A 19953-nucleotide genomic window follows, 5' to 3' on the forward strand; every position below is an offset into this window, starting at 1 on the left:
CTTGCTAAGAAATGCTAAGTAAGACTTGAGATGACTCTAGTGATTGATGAAAAGATAAAAGTTAAGCAATGTCAAGTCTTTCTTGCTAAATAACCGAGAGTTAATTGGGTGCATATAAATTTGCAAAGGTTTAAATTCTGTCTTGCGATTTACATGCCTTTACTATTCTCTACGTAATTGAAAATCATGTCATCTACATTAAGAATACCACCATCATCTCCCTAGGGTTCGACCGCTTACTCAAGCACTAAGGGATAAAACAAATTTTATTGGTTTAGTCTGAAAACCCAGAAATAAACTTGACTTTGACCAAGTGGTTAATAGAAATATATGTGGCCAGCAAGCCAATCACACATTCCACATCTTGTTTCATGTTCGTTAGAGTGTACGTGTGATGCTTATAATGAAGTCCATTAATACATTATCAAACTTAGTGAATTATGATGAGATCGTAATACGAAGATCACTAGTCTGTAAGTATGTGCTCTAAACATTCCTACTCGAAGGATGCGCGAGAAGGACATCAAAGTATCTGGATTGGCTTTAAGCATGTGTTCTAAACATTCCTATTCAGAGACTATGCCTACTGATCACATAGTGGTCCTCATGATTTATAATTTGCAATATTATATTGTGCAATATTGGATGGAATGAGAACTTTGAAAAACCCAGATGGACCTACTATGGGATCCCTAAGTTTTGGTTATCCAATATAGAGAGATAGTGGGCTTATAATTTTGACAATGATTGATAGTCAAGAGATATTCACATCCTTGTCCCATACAAAAGACATGTATTATTCATATGCCCTAGATGAAGACACATATGATATGAGATGTCACATAGTCTCTGAGGGAGCGGGACTGCTCGCTTCATCAAATATACACCTTCATATGTGGCAATGGGAAAATCATACGATAAAAAATCAGTTATGGTTGATTATGACTAGAAACCACATTTGGAGTTAAATTTTTTTTTTCAAAGCCTTAAGGATAAAAATAATTTAAACTCAAACCTCCGAGAAACGTCTCCAACATATAGTTTAATCAAAAATTATATATTGATTTAATTTCATCAATAAGTCAAGTCATTAACTCATGAGGTGATGGATGGAAACATATATGGCCAGCAAGCCAATCACACATTCCAGATCTCCTTCCATGCTCATTAATAGAACATATTCATTAAAGTGCATGTGTGATACTTATAATGAAGTCCATTAATACATGAGCAGACTTTAGTGAATTATGATGAGATCGTAATACGGAGATCACTAGTCTTTAAGCATGTGTCTAAACATTCTTATTTCAAGGATGTGCGAGAAGGACATCGAAGTATCCGGATAGAATAGCACTATCTAGCCTCACTCATATGATGAGTATGGCTGGTCCCATAGCCATTAGTGTGGAGAAACTAATGATAGATAGTGGGTACTCTTTAGTGGAAAGAGTTCATTGAATTGATCCATACGTATCCCTGAACGGTATTATACCCAACTGTCAATCAGGTTGATTCACATCACAGTTGTGTAAGTGGTCCTTAGCCCTAAGACACCAAAGACATTTTTTGGACGAACGGTTGTACTTTGAGTATGGCCAACGAGTCTTAGTTCGAGTGCATCTAGAAGTTCATGAAGACGACTGAGCGGTCAAGATGGGATCGTCCACCCTTGGTATAAGAGGTGACAGCTCAAGGAAGACGATGCGATGAAGTCCTTGGCCAAGGTAGTGAAATATTGGAGAAGAGTTCTCCAATGATTTCCAAATGCATTAGTGCTAACTCAGTTGATTGATTAGGGTTTGACAGTTGACCATACCCTAAGTCGTCCTAGGAGCGTCAAGTGGATGAAGGATTATACATACATGATGATGAATCAAATTGTAGGTGCTAAATGACAAGCTTGAGTGAACTGTTTAATGATTATAAATATTTAAATGTATCATTTAAACATCATTGAGCACTTAATTCTTGAAGTTGGCCAAAATTAGTAATTGAGTATTTATAAGTATTCTTTTAGACTAACCTCACTTGACTCTATGAGTCAAGTGGAATAAATCTCACTTCTCTTTTGTAATTTTTGACATTTTCAGGTTTAGATCTCATTTGAGGGTTCTTAGGCTAAGGAAAAGAGTTTTAAGAAGGCCCAACCAAATTCGGAGCTCTAGGAGTGGCCCAGAATTACAACTTGCATGACTTTAATGAGCCTTTAATCTCAGTAAGGCCAAATCTTCAGAAAAGGCAAGCCAAGTGAGCGACCATAATGAGGAGCAGTCAGAGAACTCAAACCTGATTGGAGGAAACCTCTTCACCAGGATTGTGGCTGTAGAAAAGATCTGGACCATTCGAAGCCTTAGGAGATCCAAGGGTCATCATTTGTCTCTCTTCCCTATATAAACCCCTCACAATCTAATGTAATACTCACTCTTGTTTAAATTTAAATCCAAGATTTAGTGGCCTATGTACAATTGTTCTCGAGTCGTCTTACCTTTAATGAGAGTTGCGTAGAGCAAGGGCATTCCAGAGCAAGAGTTTCTGGAGAAGTGGAAGAGTCTTGATCACCTTAAGCCTTGGTGGGTGTGACAAAGAGGTTTGATCACTATTTCTTCCCCTCATCCCTATTTGTTCACCTTTGTCTACAGGTTAGTCTTGGAGCAGATTCCCAAAATCAAAACTGTTCCAACGCCTCCAACATCTAGACAGTTAAATTTATTTTATTTTAAATTTTAAATAATTCCCTAAAATCTTACAGATTCCCAAAAATCATACTTTGTCTAATATTTCCTTCTAGTAATATTTCCTTCATATTCTTATTTCGATAAATTTTCTTCATTGTAATTTTATTAAATCTATTTACTTTCTTTTATAGATAATAAATTATAAGTATGAAACAAACTTATGCAAATCTACCAAAATAATATTTTTAAACTAAAAATTTACTAACTATTACTTTGCTCTCTGAGGATCAACCCTTACCCTCCCTAGGCTACTAAGGTTTATAAATATTGTTGTTTTAATTCAGATTACCTAAACGACTATAATTACTGATTAATTACTCATTAATACACTCCAAATTTGAGTTATCACATGGTAACCGATGATGAGCAGGTTCCATGAGTGAGTCGATACACAATCTTCTGTATCTTCAAGTGCAAGAGGTGTAGCTTTGCACCCCATGTGTTGGAGACTCAATCTATCGATTAGGTTAAATCAATATGATTTTAATTAATCCATATGATAATACAGTTAATTCATTTGAAAGGCCAATAAAGGTTATTGGGCCGCTAGAATCGTTAACTAGAGAGATAAATGGGCCTAGAGGGTCACACGCAAATTGTCTTTTGGACATCAGAAGATATACTTAACTTTTGGGGGTTTCTATGAAAAATTTCCTCTTAATATAAATACGAGAATGCCTTGAATGAAATTCACCCACACCAGAATTTTTCAGGGGCCTTCTCCTTCTTCTCCCTTCTCTCCATGGTTCCTTTCCATTCCCGATGTGATCGCAATGATGTAATAATGACAATAGAGGTTGAATAAAGCTTGCCAAGGTGAAGGAGGAGATACGATGTGTCGAGGATCATGTATATATGTCTAGAGGCTTCACACATGAGTAGCTCAACTTATCTCACTCATAGAACATGTCTTTCATATCATCTCTTTCATAGAACATGTCTATGATTGATTATGGTTTACATATAGCCCCTCATCAATGCTACACCCTTACACACACGGTCAATTTTCAGCCCTAATCACTCATCATAGTTAGGATGTTTCCATTTGGAAATCATCATAGTAAACTTTTTTCAATATTTCCATTACCTTGATTAGGTAGGTTCCTTGAGTGTGCCGACTATCATACTGAGGCGCATGATCCTATATTAGTCATATATTCATCTTTGTGGACTTCTTGATGCGTTTGCGCTAAGAATTTTTAGAATCTTGAGAATATGACCCCAACGATCATCATTAAAGCACACTTTTTATTGGTGGCTTATGTCTAGTGATCGTGTTCTTCCTTTAGTCTACCCATCTTAGGGCCTCCTATCACAACTTTCCATCAGTTTTTCAGTGGTGTCTTGAGTCTAGTCACCATGCTCTTTGATGCCGGACGTCGTCAAGATGTCGTCCGGTCGACACCGAGGATAGCGGCTCGGTATCGAATCGAGATCTCGTTCGGACAACGATGATCAACGTTGTCCGAATGATGCTAGTGGACAGGTATGAATGATGACGTGAATGTATGAGATCCTACATATCGTACATGCGTGCGCCAACGAAAGGTGGGTGCCATTCCAGAGATTGACGGAGTCGCTTTAAGTGAAGGTCGGACGGGCCTCCTGAACCTCGCCCGAGAGGGTCGAGGGCGAGTGCGTCGCCGAACGGGGAATCCCCGCTAGAGTGCTCACACGGGTCGGGTGAACCCGACTCGTACCGGGCAGGTAAGACTCTCGATAAATATTCGTCATTTTCTCAACCTGTCTCGCTCTCACCTATCTAATCCGAGTGCGGAGGAGGCAAATCAAAAGAGCACTGAAGGACGTAAGAGACTTAAAGGGCAGGGATAGGGGAGTACCTTTGTCACGCTGGCGATGGATATCACAAATCGGAGGAGAACCCGGAGATAAATAGGAGGCTGGTGATGCCGATGTCTGGATGATGCGGGGGCGGACAGACATGGTGCGGGTGTCCTAGCGTGAGACCAGTGGCACATAGGGGCCGCTCGGTGAGCTCAGTCGACGACGGCGGTAGGAAGTGGCAGCGGGGACCGAGCGGTCAGGGTGGTGGCAGGGGATGTCGGTTGAATAGGGCGGTGGAAGCGAACTACGACCGGTCGAGCAGCAGGATGGGCGGTCAACGCCGGGCGGGCTCCATAGCTAGGCAGCGGCGGTAGAACCAGGTGGGAGTGGTGAGCGGGACGGTCGTCGGGCGGGCAGCTGGCTCGTCAGACCAAGGACCTCCCAGACCGTGTACGTATGAACCAGGGGCGTGGTCGTTTAAGCGGCGGCCAGGACGGCGTGGCAGAATAGGGGATCGGAGACCGGTGCTGCGGGCGGCAGTGGAGACAGGATGGCGGTGCGGGGCAGCAGTGGTCGGGGCTGCGGGCGGCGGCGGAAACAGGTCGGCAGCGCAGGGTAGCGGCGGCCAGAGCTGCGGGCGGCGGTAGAGATAGGACGGCAGCACGGGGTAGCGGCAGCCGGAGCTGCAAGTGGCAGTGCAGGACAGCAGTGGCCGGGGCTGCGGGCGGCGGCGGAGACAGGTCGACAGTGCGGGGTAGCGGCGGCCGGAGCTGCAGGTGGTAGTGTGGGGCAGCGGCGGCCGGGGCTGTGAGCGGCAGCGGAGACAGGACGGCAGCTCAGAGCAGCAACGGCCGGAGCTACGGGTGGTGGTGCAGGGCAGCAGCGGTCGGAGCGGCGGCGGTGGTGAGGGACGACGTTGACCAGAGCTGCGGGCGGCGGTGCGGAGGCAGAACAGCGGTGCGGGTGGCGGCGATCCTCTCCTCCTCTCTCTTTCTCTTCTTCTCTTCTTCCTCCTCCTCTTCCTCTTCTTCTTCTTTCTTCTTCTTCCTCCTCTCACGTACGTGACTCTTCAACTTCTAAAAACGTTATGACTGGGTAGAAAATTCAAGAGTAAGTTCTTTGAGCGCCCACCCCCTCCTTATATAGGATGGTGAAGATGGGCCCCCATAATTACATAAGAAAGAAAGATAAAATGAAGAAGGAAAAGGGAAAACTGGCCCATTAGCAGGGCTGGAAGGGGAAGGTGTCCTCATATGGGCCTTCCCCTACATCGATAAGGAAAACAAAAGGAGATAGAAATGTATAAATCCGACAAAGAGAATGGCGCGTACGTCATGCTGAGTACCTGAACTCGGGGTCACGCGTCGCTACGGCGGCTTGTCGCGTCGACTGGACACGTGTCAGTGGCGAGCTCGGTGACGACAGTGGCTCCTCGCGTGCTGGCCCGATGACGTCCGGTGGTGCTGCGCCATCACTCTTCAACCATGTCATGAACCAACCTGATTGATTTTTAGGTATAATACCATTTATGGTTTCATACAGCTTAATTGTTGGGTTCTAGGGGCCTAAATCTATATGAAGAATTCAAATGATATGCAGGGGAAGAATTGAGCAAAATCGTAACGACATCATAAAAACATTGAACCTGTGCACGGATCACATCCGTGATTTCTTGTATCTCGCAGCAAGATGAGTCAAGCTGCTCAACTGTGCAGCCTCTATATGTATCCACACGGTCCTAGGCATGTCGGATCTCCTCCTCATTGATAAGCCCCGTTCAACCTTTGTCGGCGTCATTACACTGTCCCGATCACATCGGGAGTGGACATGAGTCATGGGAAGAAGGCAGAAGAAGGGGAAGGCCCCTGAACAATTCTGGCCTAAATGAATTTCATTCAGGGCCTTCCCCTATTTATACTAAGTGGATATTTTTCATAAAAACTACCAACACATAAGTATATCTTCTAACATCCAAAAGACCATTTGGGCGTGATCATCTTAATAACATGAAAACAAGCATGATAACTGGCATTTACTAATCGATATTAGAGGCTAATTAGGCTACTTTTGCATAAAGTATCAGGAGTTTCCATTAATTAGAAAACGAGCTAGGTATAAGGAATGATCATGCTTGGTATTAAATAACTATTTTATGAAGTTCTATGAATATAGTTTTCTAATAAACCTGAAAATTTTGTCATCATAAGGGTCATCGATTGGAAATTAATTCTGGATAAGTTGAAATTTTGGATGTGCTAGATATTGTTTCATTTCTTATTCTTTCTGCTTCATACAAAAAAAGGGGTCAATGCCCAAGGGACCACAGTGGCAAGTTTGTTAAGTAGCATGCCTACACAGAACGGAAGCGTTGATAGGGCATATAATGGAACGGAAGCGTGCATCACATGAAAGGCAAGGCATATGGGGGGAACAAATACTGATGGAGCGCTCAAGCCCGCTCCACCAGAGTTATTTTTGGAGCCACCACCGTCATCCTCGACAGCCCTGCCAGTTCGCGTCCAGCCTGATTGACACGCCAAGGCGCAATTAAAGGCACCCCGGTTCAAATACCCAAGGTGAAAGCACGTTCGTATCTTTCTCATATTTTGATTTTGTATTGCCTTTGTCATTTTATCGTGTTTGTGTTTTCATTTTCGTCGTGTCGGTATTCGTCGTGTTGCGTACATGTTCGTATCATTTCATGTTGTATCATCCCATGTCGTCTATGTATACGTCAAACATATCTCTTTTTATTTGTGTTAAAAGGGGGTCCTATGTATAAGACCCCCATCCCTTTGTAAGGGCACAAATGCCCCTTACTAAGCACTCCCCTACCCTTAGTAAGGGCCATCGTACCCCTACAAAAGGGGCCACGATGGTGCCCTAGAACTTAGACCTTGAATTATCAAGTTTGAGTTTTCATTCATTTTCTTGGTCTCACGAGAGGAGGAAGGAGAAGAAAAGGAGAGGAGAAGAGAGAGGAGGAAGAAGAGAAGGAGAAGAAAAGGGAAGGGGAATAGGAATAACGAGAGTGCTACTACATCGCCACCCATTGTCGGCTACACGTCAAACTACCCGCACAGAAATTCCACCTGCGGGACTCCTTTGTTCAGACATCACCCTTGTACGGTAGTGGAACTCCGCGGCCGCGAACTGCACGGCCCCACCATCGGTCAATGCAAAATCGCAACTCGCTAGACTGTGCTGAAGATGCCCGCACTGCAACGATTTCCTGCGACTAGTCAAACAAAAAATCGTTACTGCAGGTCACGAATGGTGTATTCCCACTACCTAGAGGTCGCCCATGCCAGTTAGTCATAGTGAAGCTCGCTATCATCTCCGGCTCACGTCCACGCCGCCGGACCAGCCTAACTCTGCCCACGTGGTGTATCCGTTGACCTCATGCATTTTGCGCATCACCACCTGTGCCACTCCATGCAGGTTCAGGTGATTCTGCATCAGCCGTAAAGGGTGCCACCACTCAGCTACGCGACAACGTCGCGGTACCACTGAGTTGACGCCGCACGAGCGCACTGACCCTTCGAGGTCCAGTGGAGATCTTCCATGCAACCACGTGCATGGCTGTCGTGTATGCTCCATGGCCTTGCAACAACACCTCCACATGACATTGTTGCTGCCGCTGGCGTTAGTGCCTTTCGACCATGAGTGCGGCCCATTTGGTGCAACGTACGCGCTTGACGCCTTACATATCTAATCTATTACCTCGTCCGTGACCAAACTGACCCCGGAGTTATTCCTTGTTGCATGCGCACCACCCGTTCGACCATGCGCCCCTTAGAGCTGCAACGCTTGCTGCCCTACCATCGTGTCGCCTGGCACCACTCACGATGACTGTCTGTCTCTGCTCGCACCGGTCCACCGTACGCCCACGCACACCAAGCTCAGCCGTACACTTGAGCCGACTCGTCGCTGCTCTTCTCTCCTCTCATCTCTAACCTATGGCATCACGCTCTTGTGCCATGTCACCGCCGCTAGTCAAGCTACGCCCTGCCCGTCAACAGCACGCCTCCGCCTACCTGCCCACACTAGCCCGTGCCCAACAGAAACACCGATGACAAACGCCACCACTGACGAGGTATGTCATTCCCCTTGCTCGTTAGTAATATTACGTCTTCCAGTATACTTTGGTTGCACTCCATCGCGATGGGGTTAGAATTAGGTGAGAGATTATATCGAGAAAATTACAAATTGAGTGATTTCCTAGGTACAGGTCGAGCCCATCCGTTATGTGAGAGCATATACGGATTTATTCCGTTCGACGCCGTAGTTGTAGTCCTCGCTCTGACGAGGGTCAGGAGGTCACTATCATCATCACCGGTTGCCCACCCTGGAGCTTTGAGCTTGGAAAATCCCCACCAAGTCAGGGCTTGCACGTACATCCACCTAGGATTCATTGCATCACGTAGTTACATATCCTTAGGGATTTATTCGTCGGATGACATCATAGACGACGTCCGACACCATATTGGTATCCAAGCTTTGTCTCGATACCCGACCGAACAACGTCGCTGATGACATCTGCCATCAGATACATTTATTCAAACACCTACTTCTAAGTTTGAATTTATACAGACACCTGATGTGGAATTAGTCCATATGGACTAAAACCCTCATTGCGGATAAGCACAATGTGGCATTCTGTTGTTTTCTTTTTTTGTGCAGGGAAGTCGAACGGATGATGACATGACCAAGTCTTAGAGGCCAAACTCAATCATTAGCAAATCGGACTGTTGTAGACAGGCGGAAGAAATCTAACGGTCAAGGAGGAAAGAAGAGAAGCGAGAAAGTCAAAGAGAAAGCAGGAGATGAGAAGTCGGGGGGAAGAGATGACCGAAGGGAGCATAAGAGGAAACCTTGATATTTTTTTTGGACTGTGTGGGTGATTGGAAGAAAAGAGGAAAGGAGATAACAAGGGTTGTAGAGGGATACATTTTCTTCTTTGTTTTGAACTACTTCCCCTGCTTGAATCTATATTAATGTTTGTTGCAACTCGCCAAGCTCTAGGCGGCATGTATGGAGTCATGAGATAAGATCAGGCTTGGGAGCATCACTGAAGAAGGAGGTACACCTGAAAATGCTCGAGTTACATGTTAGTACCTTCCATCCTGGATTTTGCTCTCTTATTGTAGTGCAAATATTTAATTATGACTCATTATTAAATAGTTAATCTCTCAGCATCCGAATGAGTAATTCATGTGTATGATTTCATCATAGTAGATTACCGTGACAATTGGATAATAAAATATTCTATCACATAACCAAGTTAGCCTATTGAATTCATAGAAGACGTGCATGATCAATCAATCTAAGTAAAAACCCCTCTCTGTGGTTTGACATCTTACTCGTCATCTACATTATTACTAAGCTAAATGAGGTGAGAATTTCATAGCATAAGCTTTGAAATTGAGCAACAACCAAGCTAGATACTTGAATTTCAACTTATCACCTCTAGACCCATGTATCAGTCCAGTTAACGACTCTAGCATCCTAATAACCTTTATTCTCCTTTCAAATTAATTAAATATATCATCACATAGATTAATTAATGTTGGATCGAATTAACCTAGTCAATTGGTTGAGTCTCCAACCCCTGGGGTGCCAAGCTACACCTTGTGCTCTAGAAGATACAAAGGAGTGTATATCGACTCACTTGTGGAATATGTTCGTCATCAGTTACCATGTATGTATAGTCCCTCATCCACTTTAAGCTCCTAGGACAACTTAGGGTATATTCTATTGTCCGACCAAATCGGTCATCTGAGTTAGTCCTGATGCGTTCGGAAATCATTGGAGAACTCTTATTTGATATTTTACTACCTTGGCCAAGGACTTCATCACATTGCCTTCCTTGAGTTGTGTCCTTTTACAGTGAGGGCATATAATCCCATCTTGACCACTCAATCGTCTTCATGAACTTCTTGATGAACCCAAATTAAGAATGTTTCGAATCCCATGATTAGAGACTCGTAGATCATAATCAAAAGCACAGTTGTCCACCCACAATACATTTTTGATGTCTTAGGTCTAAGGACCACATATACAATTATGATGTGAATCAGCCTGATTGACAGTTAGATATTCATACGTATCAATTTATTGAACTCTTACCACTAAAGAGCACCCACTATCTATCCTTAGTGTCTCCACACTAATGGCTACGAGACTGACCATACTCATCATATGGGTGAAACTAAATTGAGTTATTCTATCCCAATACTTCGATGTCCTTCTCGAGTATCATTCGAGTAGTAATATTTAGAACTCATGCTTAAAGACTAGTGATCTCTGTATTACGATCTCATCAAAAAATTTTAAGTCTGATCATGTATTCATGGACTCCATTATAAGCATCACATTACAATATAATGAATATGGTACATTAATTCACATGGAACGAGATATGGAATGTGTGATTAGCATGCACACACATATATTTCCATCATCAATTGGATTCGATTGATGATGAGGCGAATTGCATATTAATTTTGAACGTTGTTGTAATTTTTAATTTGATTCAATCAAATAAATTTGATAAAATATAGAAACTCACTTGGACGTACAGTTAGATTAAGGTCATCTCCACAGAGACTGGCCTTTAGAGGTGCATTTAATAACGGAGTTATAGTGAATAAGGAGTAATTATAGTACTAAAGATACTGAGTATAAGAAAAGATAAGTAGTTAGTAAGTAGAGGGAATAATTGGTGAATAAGAAAACTAGATAAGAGAGATTATCAGATATTATTTATCTATTTTTATAGATACTAGAAATATAAACAAGTAAGATATGATATATTATAGTTAATGATGATATTAGTGAAGTAAGTGGAAAAGGTAGAGAAGACTAATAAGATGGATAGAATAGTAAAATATTATGAATAGAGACTAGAAGGGTATTTAATTATTTAGTAGTAAACTATATGAAAATATGACAGGATGTAAGGATAATGATATTAAGGCCTTAGATAGTTAGGGAATAAGGAATTATAGTAATGAGATGTTAGTAGTCAATTGATAAGAATAGTTATTGTAATAAGAGATTAGAGGAAGAATGAAGAATGGGATTAGGATTTTGATTGATAGGATTTTATTAGGTGTCAATAAGGGAGATAAGAATTTAAGATTAAGTTTAAGAGAGATAGGGAGACAAGATGGAATTGTCTACTATATAATATAACAAAGCAACTAGATAGGAAGATATAGATTAAGAACAAATGAAGAGACTAAGAAGAGTAATAAGAATGACTTTATATGATTAATAATGTGATTATACTAGTAGGCTACGACATATATAGATATTGTAGTTATTATATAGTTATATATACATATATGTATTTATATTTTTTAATACATTTTTTTATGTTTTATATTGCAGAAATTGGCACTTAAAGGGGTAGTTCTATCGAACACCTTGAAGGTGTTTGACAAAATGCTCCAAAGAGGCCAAAACACTAGTAAACCTAATAGGTATTTTAAGGATTTTTTAAATATACAATCAGGACAAAATAAGTGAAAATCATCGGTCCCCAAAAGATGCTCGGTAACATGCCTCACAGAGGGTGTGGTGCAAAATCTCAATGAGACTCATTAAAGCAATAAGCTGAATCAATATCATGCAGGCAGAATAGATAAATGCATAGAAATCAACCTGAGGATGTCAAAATTTCACCTGAATTGCCCTGATTTAGGCATGTAGAGAATAGGGGCGTCTATTGCCCCCTCTAACTTCAGTGTGTCTCTCCTTCAGCCTTCCTCCATAATGGTGTGAATCCAAGCAGCTTTAGCCCTCCTTTGGCACCGTCCTGTGAAATGGACCTTCAAGGAGGTGTCACGGAACTCTTTGAGCTTCTCTCATGACAAGAAGGGTCTCCCACCACCGCCAGAAATACAGAATGAAAGATGAGAAAAATGGAGGCTATGGAGCCCTTTTAAAGGCCTAGGAAGGATCTCCCATTGTCGTCGATGGAGGGGAGTGGTCCTGGGGGTCCTTCCAGGCCATTGGATTGCCTGATGCAATCCCCCTTCAACAGCAAACCACCGCTGGCTCACAAAAAACGATGGCCAAGGGCGGAGATGGACGCATATGTCGCTGGCTGTCCAATTTTCTTAAGAGTTAGAACAACAGCTCAGATTAAATCATAGTCGTGGTCCACTATTAAGTGGTGCACCCACCATGCCACATCGATAACATGCATTTTTAGTACCCTAACGAAACCACATTTACATGCTTATTTGCATTAAATTTATTATATGTGATGTTACAGAGTTTAAAATGATTAAATCTATTTTGAATGATGTTCCGAATTTTGCACATTTTATATATTTTTGGGGTTTTTGTGACAACAGATTCTAAGAGAATATAATATTTTGTGTCAGAATATGATTTTTATTGAACTTTTTTAAATAAAAGTTTGGAAAGATATGATTTTCTCTGTAGCAAAATATATTTAAATGTATGTTTAGATTTTAATTTTATTAAATATGAATTTTTTAATTTTCTGGTGCAAGAGCGACTTGGATCAATCAGAAAATTTCTATACTTTTTTTATAAATGTTGCAGGCGCAAAGAAAGGAAAAAAATCCTATACTTTTTTCTCTCTCTTTCTGTGGACAAAGAAATGAAAAAGACAAAATACTATTTGTCTTTTTCCTCTCTTCTTTCTCTCTGTATATTGTTTTTTCCCCCTACAAATACATGTGGTAGCTCTGAAAAGCATGATTAGAGAAGGCGAGATGATGAGGACTCTAATGGATTTGACAGTTCAACCAAAAACAGAAAAAGAGGAAGCATGAGAGACGATGATGAGGAGAGAGAAAAAATAAGGATTGCTCTAACTTCAAAATGCAATATATGATGTTCTACATCTCCGATTGAGCTGAAATTTTAGCACTACGTCTCCCTCTCCTCTTTCAGTCCATACCCTCTGATCTATGAGTGGCGGCCTGGATCACAGTGAAATTCATCTTGAACTTGCTTCCTACTTGTGTGGGATGATTGAAAGATAGTGAGTTTTGAGATCCATCAAGTGTATTCTTAGTGTCCTGGGTGTGTTGGAAGTAGCATTGTAGAAGAGGGGGAACTAACCGACACTCGTAAACCATTGTGATCATGGTGGAACATAAGGATCTAAGGTAAGCATCTTCACCTTACGTAGTTCTTTTCCTAACATTGTTGTTGGCTTAATTAGGGTCTATTATTATCATTTCACTCCCACATCTTGTTTCTCACTCTATAGTGACATTGTTCACCAATTTGATCACCATCGTATCTGTCACGTCCTCTACCTTATTCTTGTAACACGTTTCGTAATTATACTTTTACTTCCTCTTTTCTTTGTAAATTTTATATCTGATTTATATTTGATTTATAACTATTATAACCTTTTACCCGATTTCATTATCTCGCTTATTATATTCTTGTATTTATCATTTCTCGTATCGTTAATAAACATAGTAAGAAAATTAAATCCTTAATCATCGTTCCCTGTGGAGATGATACATACTAATCACTAACTAAATATTCATATGTAATTACAATTAAATATATTCGTATAGTTCTCATTGAATAATCTCAATTAACGAAGACAAATTAAACCCTAATTTGAGATTATCACACATCAGCCTACCCAATCAGCATGCCATGTCATCAATAGCCCCTTTGTTATTCTTCATTCGCGGGATCCAGATGTCCTCATGAGCTGTCATGGCCAATGAGAAGGCCTGAAAAAAAAAGAGAACAACTGAAATAAAATGAGATAGCTGAGATCATGTAGATTTACTTAAAAAGGCCCCACATTACTCGTGCTTTGGACCGGGTCAGCTCAAAACCCAGTAATAATTTCTGATGCAGGACGGACGTCTAGAACGTCATCCCGTCATCACCGAGTATGATGGCTCTGCGACGATAAATGATGACGGATCGGCAAACGGCAGTGTCGTCGTCCGACGGGTAATCCTAACGGGTATGTAACTATGATGCGGGATGAGGTCCTACATATCGTACGTGCAGGCTCCGACTCAAGGGAGGCACCAAGCTCCTAGCTTGGACGGATCGCCGAGTGACGACGACAGAGGCCTCTCGAGCCTCGTCGGAGTGACGAAGGCGTCTACGACCGAACGGACTCGGTCCGTAGGGCTCGCACGTAATGGACGTACTCGTCCGTACCGGTAAGACATCCAAAGACGTAGTTTTTCTCTCGTTTAACCTCACTCACCTACCTAGCTCGAGCGCGGTGGAGTCGGAACAAAAATACACTGCAAAGAGTAAATAAACGAGCGTCGGAGAATATGGCGTACCTCGACGACAGGCTTGTAGTGCGGTGATTCGTCGACGGCCGGTGTCGGAGCGAGTTGGATGATGGGTGCCGGAGAGGTCACAGCGGCTCGACGTGCAGCGTAGGTGCCGGAGCGCTTTGTAAAGATAGGACGTGAAGGACTTGGTTGTAGGGGACGTTTCGAGCAGCCGACGGAGTTACACACAGGAGCGGCGAAAATGTCTCTACGCGGCGATTGCAAGTGACGGCGGGCGTCTCAGATGCCCAAGCGGTGCAGTGATGTCGCGGGAGTGGAGGGGTTGGCAGCGCAGGCAGTGGCGACTTCGGGCGATTTGGCGCGTGGAGCGGCGCGACTGATTGCGGGGAACTGGTGTCTGCGGCGGCGGCGAGGGGACTGGCGCGCGGCACGGGCAAGAGCGCGCGGTGCGGTGGCGCGGGTGATGGTGCGCGGCACGGCACAGCGGTGGGGGCGAACGCAGGCGGCGCGGCACGGCGGCGCAGCCAGACGTCGGCCGTGAACGGTGGAGGCACGGCTGCAGCGGGCGCGCAGGTGTTGGCGCGCGTGGCGCGGCTGCGTGGTGCGGTGGTGTAGCGGCCGCTGCCAGCCGTGGCGCTGCGAGGGCGGCCGCGCGGACGGGCTGCGCGGGGCGGCGAGGCCCTATGGACGCGTCGGCGCGGACTGGGACACGGTGGCGCGGGTCTGGACGCGCGGGCGTGGCGCCGCGGACGCGGCGGAGGTGCCGCGGTCAGCGGCAGAACGGCTGCCGCAAAAGCGCGGCGACAGCGGTCGGTCGGCCGACGGTGTGGTCCAAGCGGCGGCGGCAGCGGGCGATCCTTCTCTTCCCCTTTTCCTTCTTCCTCCCTTCTTCTTCTTCCCTCTCCTTCTTCTTCCTTCTCTTTCTGTTCTTCTCAAACGAGGAAGGAGACCAGTCCTCTGTTCGATAAAATGCCTCAATAAAAAAAAACTGGTCTGCCAAACCCTACCCTTCCCTTATAACGGGGAGAAGAGTTGGGCCCTAAGTGGGCCATAACGGGTCCAGTTGTGGAGCCCTTATAAATGGGCTCCCCTTTACAAACACAGATGAAAGTAAAAAGGGAAATTGCCGTAGGACGACTACGGGTAGGCGAGGAAGGGCGGGACGACAGGACTAAGGGTAGGATGGGTGTGAGGGATAAAACAATCCACAGAAATTCACGGTTGGATTCGGACTTAAAAACCGATGAAAAAATCTGGTGGTGCAGCTCTGACCCTTATCGAGGGCGGGAGTACTGTCTTCCCCCACCGCGACGATGCCTAAGCACCGAAATCTATAAGTCGGATTTGCGTCGCGAGGAAACACTCGAGAGGGAGGTAGAAGAAGCAGAGAATTCAAACTAATTCAGATTCCGACGGCGGTGGAAACTTCCCGAGAAAACACTGGACGGAGAACACTTTCGACACCAAAGAGTTCAGGCGTACCTCGGCACCGTAGTGCATGAAGAGGTTGCGGCCAATTCTGATCGTGACGAAGCTGGGCGAATCTGGGCATTGAATGGCCCACTGGACGAGGATGAGGCTGGACGTTCTGGGCATTGAACGGCCCGGGCTTAGTGCGGTTGTCGTGGGCGAAGCGTCAAGCGTGGGCGAACACCCGCGCGCGCGAAGCGGACGGGAGGCGCACAGACGGCGCACGGGCGGCATGTGAGGGCGTGCGGACGGCGCGCGGGTGGCGCACGAGGGCGAGCAGGCGGCGTGCGGGTGGCGTGCGAGGGCGTGTGGGCGGCGCGCGCGCGGCGCAGGCGGCGCACGAGGCGGCAGGCGGTGCTCGATGGCTGGAAGCGCGGATGGCGGGCGAGGCGCACGCGGGCGGCGCACAACGGCGTGGGAGGGCGTGCGGACAGCGCCGGATGGCTCAAAGCCCGGATGGCAGACTGGAGGTGCACGACGGCGACGGCGGCGTGTGAGCGTGCGGGCAGCGCGGCGGTGCACGAGGGCGTGCGGGCAGCGGCGCGGCGGCGGGCGCGCGCGCGGCGGCGTGCGGCGTGTGGGCGTACGCGGCGCGGCGACGAGCGGCGGCGGTGCTCGGGTGTGTGGGCGCGACGGGCATGCGGCGTGCGCGGGCGGCGCGCAGTGTGCGCGGCGCCGGCGGGCCTGCGTGGGCGGTGCGTGGGCGACGCGCGGGCGGCGCGCAGGCGGTGCGCGGGTGGCCTGAGTGGCTCCTTGGCGGGGCTACCCTTGCAGCCTTGGGCGAGAGAGGGAGAGGGTGAGAGAAAGAGAGAGAAGAGGGGAGGCTGCCGTCGCAAGGCCGCGGCGGTGACGGCAGCGGCGGCGGCGACGGCGGCTAAGGTTTGAAGGTGGAAGAGAGGGGAGGCTGGGCAATCCTCCAAGAAGAGTTAAACAAAAACTCGATTCTTGAATTATGATTGCCTTAGAGTTTCTTGAAAACAATGGCCTTTATATAGGCCTTGGAGGAAAGAGAAAATGACGAGAAAATAAAGACGTGCGCCATGTCATGCCAAAGGGCAGTTGTGGATCTGCCTTTGGCATCGTGTCATGATGCGCGTGGGGACGTGCACGGGTGGAGACGTGGTGGTCGACGGTTGCGGCGTGTTGACTCCTGTGTAGACTCCCGTTGACCGTGGTGGGTTGACTTCCGTTGACCGCGGTGACGTGTTTGACGCTGAAGTGTCGGCATCCTCGCCATCAGAAATAAGGGGAGAAAAGAAGAAGAAGAAGGAGAAGAAACAAGGGGGAAGAGGGGTGGATAGAGACCCATCCCCTCGACGGAAAAGCAACGAAAGATGACCGTCACGGGTGCGACGAAACACGACAAAACGGGCGAATGAGGCGGGATGAAAACAAAACATGAAAGAAAGATAAACGAAAAGCGAGGAAGATAACCGGAGCAAGATCACCCGGTCTTCAACGTCGCGGGCGCAGGGGGCGGATGACGTCGATGACGATCCTTGATGGCATGCGCCATCAATTTCGTTTAAAATTTCTAAATATCACAGACCATTGGGCCGTGATATTTGTTGTTGCTTCTCAGTCTGGCCCGATGCAGAGATGAAATGAACATGCATTTATAATCCCATATCAGAATATTTCAAAACATGTAACACTATATAAATTTCGACCGATAATATAGATTGAAATGAATAAAAACTTCCCTCGCGCGCATACATGGTTCCTTGGTGGGCTCCTTGGTAGGCTCCTTACCCGCTTGCCCCCCCTTGCTGGCTGCGGGTGGGCTTGAGCGCCATGCATTTGCCTGCCTGTAGCTGGCTTGGGCGCTGATGTGCCTTGGCTCTGCTCAGCTGCCCATCTAAAGTCAAATTTGTATTCTCTTTCATATGTATATCCTTTCTTACTCTATCATTATATCTTTTATTTCCATCTTTGACTTCTTCCTTGCAAAAAAATAGATTGACATACTAGAGGGAACATTAATCTGAATAAAATTAACAATGTTTTTAAACACATTTTTACTAAGAAATAATTAGACTTTTAAAATATGTAAAAATTACATTAAAATGCATTGTTTTATCACTTACATTTTTTAGTGCACGAGATGGAAATTATTGTAAAGTTTAAGGTGATACACATTAAGTGATCCCAAAAATGACATTAAAATTTACTTGTTGCATGCCTCGATTATGATTGCATGCCTTGATTATGATTTATGAGTTGATCAATCAGTAATCTACTTGTTTCAGATTGTGTATTTAATTAATTACTTTTGCCAATAAATATTTATTGGGCTTATGGAGACATGAAAAAATTATTACATGGGACTATATGGTTAAACACAAGGCTTATAGTGTAGGGGATTTTACAAAAAAACTTAATAGAGTATAAAAGGATCTAGAGTCCTAGGGGAGAAACACCCAAGTATCTACTTGGGCTCCCCACCTTCTTTTCCATTTCCTATTGAAAGTCCTTCCATCTTTGTGTGGCTTGAATGACGAGAATATCTTCTTATGTCTCTGGCGGCAATGATCAAGAGGAAGACAAGGAGATCCGATGAGCTAAGGATCACATGTAAATTTCTAGAGGTCAGACATCTATGTGGATTGAGACAACTCAATGAATGAATCAAATGATAGTGGATATGACTTTACACAAGATGATTTGATCATTGAATATTTTGGTTTTGTTTTAAAGTTATACTTCGACTCATTCGGTCCATCATGCGAATCTTGTCTCATACCTAGGATTATGGCAGAACCTAACAGTGGTACTAGAGCCAGATTTTGTTCCATGGTGAAAAATTACGCATCCTAGGAATTCCAAAGATGCCAAGATGAAAGATCTTGTCACCTTCTTTGGCTTCACTTTCCAGGCTAGCAATACCATAGTCTGTGTTGGCATTTGATGACTCAGATATAGGCTTCAACAGAAGTATGCCAGCCACAAACCCAAGCACAATGTGCACAGTTAATGGTGTGCTGAAATATGCTCGTGGCAAGCACACTATATGCAAGCCTATGGAGATCTCACCTTGTGCACATTATGCCCTAGTCTACAAATGATCGATGTCCCTCTGCTTGGTAGATATGAGAAGTTTTATTTCATTCATTAATGAACATGTGGATGTCTATAAATGAATGTGAATATAGACACCAATTTTTAACATGAACATTTTTTGTGAATTATTTTACGAACACGCAAAATCATTCGCGAACAACACATCACTTGGAACATCATTCTGCTCGCTGTGTTGCCGCTCACAATGTTTGCCCCATGGCCCTGTCAACTCCCCCAGCTCGTCCAACTCCAGAAGCATCCAGTCCTTTGACTCCTCTCTTGCTTTTCTCTCCATTTCCTTTCTCATATTTCTCTCTCTTTAACAATTAAGTCTAATGCAGATTACTAGGGGGACTGGGGTTGACAAAGGTGGTGTTGGAGCAGCAGTTGCTGAAGAGAGAGGGAGAGAATGACCAATGTGTACAGCCGTCACTACTCAATGTGCCACAAAAAGTGCAGTCCACCTTCTGTTGGTAGCTCTGCTTTTCCTTCACATCTTTCTACATATGTACTATTGCCCATCTTGTGGGCTCTCTCTCTCTCTATATCTCCTAATCATTGTCAAGCTTGTTAGACTAAGATGGAGGGCCAGAATTTTTTTGCACCATGCATGCCATTTTGGGCAGGTGGGG

The sequence above is a fragment of the Wolffia australiana genome, chromosome 7, assembly GCF_029677425.1.
Source record: "Wolffia australiana isolate 7733 chromosome 7, ASM2967742v1".
Classification (NCBI taxonomy): Eukaryota; Viridiplantae; Streptophyta; class Magnoliopsida; order Alismatales; family Araceae; genus Wolffia; species Wolffia australiana.